This window comes from Octodon degus, unplaced genomic scaffold, assembly GCF_000260255.1.
Source record: "Octodon degus isolate 3935 unplaced genomic scaffold, OctDeg1.0 scaffold00505, whole genome shotgun sequence".
NCBI lineage: Eukaryota > Metazoa > Chordata > Mammalia > Rodentia > Octodontidae > Octodon > Octodon degus.
This window is the reverse complement of record NW_004525081.1, coordinates 125,319-130,138: the sequence shown is the minus strand read 5'-3', so window position 1 is coordinate 130,138 and position 4,820 is coordinate 125,319. Positions and strand designations below refer to the sequence as shown.

At 35.7% G+C, this 4,820-nt stretch overlaps 1 pseudogene; it reads right to left on the bottom strand.

Moving 5' to 3' along the window:
• Window positions 1–1,521: 1,521 nt before the first annotated feature.
• LOC101562869 lies at window positions 1,522–2,417 on the bottom strand (annotated as a pseudogene).
• Window positions 2,418–4,820: the final 2,403 nt, after the last annotated feature.

The window sequence follows — 4,820 nt, the reverse complement described above, 5'->3', positions numbered from 1 at the left end:
TGCTGCTTATTTACTATCGACGCTCTTGATTCATGCATTTGAGCCGAGCTAGTATCCTCCGCACTTGTTCTGGGTGGGCACTGGGTTGCTCCCCTATGTTTCTGCATTTGATTCTTTAGTGCAGATTTTATTAATTTAGGGATTTCTTTTTTTATTTCCAATCTGAGTTCCTCTATATGTTTGTGTAGCTGTTTCTATATTTCAGAAGCCATTGATTAATTGCCTTCAGCTGCGTGATTCCCAATTTGTTCTGTGTTAGTGTCCGTTGTACTTGTTATGGGTTGGCTTGTGTTCTAAGGTTGCATTTTGTTCCTTCTCATCATTTTGTGTATCACTGTCTTCTGACCTTTGTTGTAGATCTTCATTGTAGTTATAAACTTAGCACGTACTGAAGTTCAGGTGCAGCTCTACAAAGTTTGGATTTATCCAGCTGTGCCTGGCTTGGGTCTGGCTGCTGTGCTCAGCTCCTTTCTGCTGCTGCCCTTGAGGGTGAACCTGTTTTGCCCCTGTGGTAAGATGTTGTGCTCCTGTAGTAGCTGGGCAGTTCTGTCTTCTAAGCTCTTTGCAGGGATTGCAGCTGCAGATTTACACCCCAGGCATATATGCCAGGCTTCAGCTGAGCCTTGAGGGGACAAGGTGGAGTAGGGAGGAGAGGGAGCTCTCCCACACACTCACTGGGTTTGGGTAGGACTGGGTCTGGGTGTTCCAGGAACACAGCAGAACTTCTTACTGGGAGGGCATGGTGGCAGTCGTGCTTTGGAATGGCGAGGGGCATCCCTAGTGGGTGGAAGAAGGTCTTGCTCACACTGAACCTGCGCTGGGACAGGTAGTCTGTCCCACTGGCACAGGGTTGTAGGAAGCTCTCCCACACACTCACTGGACCTGGGCTAGGGCTGGGTCTGGGGGTTCCCCCTTTCTAATATCTTGTATAGTATTTTTATACTTTCTTTAACTTAAAAAAATTAAAAATCACAAGGAAAAAGACTGAGGTTTTTGAAACGTAGTATCAATATGTCTTTTTTAAATCAAACTTTGATGCCTATATGTGATAATCTGAGCAATATATTTGATAATGACCCTATGTGATATAACAACCATGGTTAATTTTCTATTCTTGCTTTGAAATCCTGTACTATTTTTATTTGATGTTTTTTTGTTTCTTTGTTCTTGTTTGGTTTTTTCATTCTTTAAAATATTAACAAAACTATAATCAAATTAGTTTTCTTCATTCTGTAAGTTAGAGAGTTTTCAAACATGAAAAATGTGTTCTTCATTTGGTTTTCCTGATTAAGTGCCTAGCACATATCCTTTTTCTGTAAATATAATCAATTGACTTTATTTTTTATTTTTTTCTTATTGTAAGTTGTTTATTGTAAGGTATTTATAAACATCTTTCTGTCTGTGGTAATTCAAACAATGGACCACATTTCTTCTGAGAAAGACAGTAATGAGCTCTAAACAAAATCAGCTTGCTGAATTTTTCTTCTTTACCTCTTGTGTGAAGATGGAACTTGATTTTCATTAATCCAGAGCTGCTGTACCAGAGATGATTTCAATCGACTCTTTGGTGATGACGTCTCGGCGAGTACGATTGAATGTCAAAGTCAATTTATCAATCAGCTCAGAAACATTCTTGCTGGCATTGTCCATCGCCATCATTCTAGCGCTTTGCTCACCTGTGGTGGATTCCTTCAGGGAGTAATAGATGATATTGGCCAGAATGTACTCTTGGTAATTCTGCAGCACATCAGCACTAATATCATCATAGATGCTCATGCTCTCAGCATTTGCAATGGTATTAAGAGAAACGATGGGTTTTTCTTCTGTTTTATAAGAGATAACAGACCTGAATCGATTAAGGATGACAGAGCCCTCATCAAACTCATATCCAGAATTGAGTAATTCGAGAGCAATGATGGACGCATCTCCAAAAGTAGGGGGCTTTCTTCCCATATCCTTGAAGGTCACCAGAAACTGGTCAGAATGAGTCCTGGAAAGTATGCCCCTAATTTTATCACCAATTCCAACCAGCATAACCTCTTTTCCAGCTGCCGTGAGTGTGGCCACCTCATGTTTTTAATCTGTTTAGCACCTGAGGAATGAATAGCACCGCAAAGTCCTTGATCCAAGGATACACCAATGAGGTGTTTCTTTTTGTCTTCAGGTACCTTAATATCAGCTTTTTCATATAGAGCAAAAGATCCTATTCCATATATTCAAGCCGGTTTCAGCTCCCTCTCAGCTCGGGCATATTTTGCTGCTGCTACCATTTTCATAGATTTGGTAATTTTCTGGATGTTTTTGATTGACTTTAGTCGCCTGGGAATATCTTTCAAAGTTGCCCTATTTTGGACTTGAATCCATTGCGGCTGCAAGGCCCAGGCCGACAGCCCAACGATGTTCACCCGAGAGAACATGGTAGAAGCTTTGCTGAAGGTCCAATGAATTGACTTTATAACCAGAATGCTGGCTATTAAATAACCAATTGGACCCAAAGTGTTTTGAAAATCTATATGTATAAAACCATGTTACCATCACAAAGAGTAAGAATACAATTTGCTTGTCGAAATGTTGATCAACAAAAATCCTGTAAGACGGTTTATGTTTTAAAATGAAGATATCTTCAGACTTTTGGCCTCTTATCCCTTTGTAAATATTGTAAAATGCTCTTACTGTCTCACGAATGAAATAGGAATGTGATTTATTATGAAAGAATATTTGTAGTTAGTAGTTACATCAAGAAAACGTCTTAATTTATATAAAGACATACTAATTTCAACAGTGAAAGTCAAATTCCTTCAGGAAAAATAATAATGCATATTGGATATAAAATTACATAAAGGACTTTATGTATCATAAAAAATTAAGAAAAATGTTGAAATCAACATGAAGAATGGATTATACTACAGTAGAAGAATTCATTCGTATTAAATAATGTGTGTTTTAATAGTATTATTTCACTCACAAGTTTTATGATTCCATTTTTATTAATAATTTTCATGATCATATTGCATATGTGGTCTTTCTAATATTAAAAGTATTTTAAAAGGATCTAAATTTTTCAATAATTTCTGTGGACAATTGTCCTGAAACACTGTAAAATTTTAAAATATCCAATTTTATATACTTGATAAAAATCCAGAAAACTTTTGACATTAATTCATATCTTCCTCTTAACTGCTCTCGAGAATTGCAACTAGATATGTAAATTACATTTTTGTTAAATTTGAAATCAAGGTCTGGCCAAATATCTCAGCAGACTGAAGCACCTGCAAGCAGGCCAGGGACCTGGGACGCACTGAGATGGTGATTGAGCCTGGTGTGGTGGCGTGCACCTGTAATCCCAGCTCTTGGGAGGCTGTAAGCAGGTGGATCACTACAGGTCTGATCGAAGTAGTGAGACCCTGAACAACCTGTAGACCCTTCACTATTATACAAAAAAGAAAAAAAGAAAAGAAGTCAATGTGAACTTAAAGGAAAACTTATATTACTATGACATGAAAGATGATGTCATTTCGGGTTTCTTGTCTCATGTTACATCACATATTCTTCTTAAAGATGAATGTAAGGTGGAACTTCAATTTCACCACCTATGTAATCAGTGGTTAGAATTTCTGTAGTCTGTCCCAACAGATTATATAAAGACATTATTTGGCTTCTCTTTGAATTACTCAGTGCAGTATTTGACTGCATAATATCCTGGCCTCAGGTAATTCTTCGTATTTGGACACTGAAATTATGTTTAATTTTGTAAACACTCACAGGGATTTAAATTAATTTTATTTTTCTTTGTCTGGAATTTAGAGTAGGAAATTTTCTCATTGATTGACTTGTACTCCCATGTGCAGTATCACTAAGTGTCACATATTTAAGAAGAAACTGTGACTCACATCATAAAACTATTGTTCATAAGAAAATAATGTTCTATGATAATTTTCAAATTAAACATGTGTATATTCTTTATTGCTTCAAAAATTCTATTAATACCAGAAAAGTAAATGTATCAATGCTATTTTCCAAATGAAAGTAACATTCACAGTTTTTGGTTTACACCACAATATTATAAAAAAAGATTTAAGAATGTTAGCAGTTATTATCAAGTTTACAAAGACAAAAAAACAAGCAAATATTTGAAATTGTGTTCTATTTGACCCATCACTGTCTACATCAATTTTGTGTTAATAATCTATACATTTTTATAATAGTTTACATTTCACAAGGAAAACATCATATGGAGTTATCATTCTTTGAGTACATATGATTCTATTTATACCTAGATATTAATGTTCATAATTACTTTTTGAATTGGTAGAGAGATTTAGCAACTACACAAAAAGCAATTGTTATAGCATATGCACTTACATCCATATAAACTTACTTATATACTCAAGATATTAAAGTACATCATGTACCACTTAATGTTATTGAAGTTAACAAATATTTTATTCTTTATTTATTTTTGGCAGAACTGAGGACTGAACTCAGGCCCTTGCGCTTGCCAGGGAAGCACTTATTCAACTGAGCCATTTCCCCAGCCCCTTCAAATATTTTATTCTTGTTTTTTGTTTTATTCCAATTTCTTTTTCATTGTAGTTCCTCAGGTGTAACTTTAAAAAAAGTATCTGTGAAACGTACAAACTAGTAAACTTCACCATAAATAGCACACACACACACACACACACACACACACACACACACACAAATATGAACATAACACCATTCCAATTTCTTCGGCGCATTTGTAATATATTTTTCCTCTTTATTTTTTTGGCTGAGTTACAAAAACCAGTGAAATATAGGTTTTTAGAGTTTGAAATCAA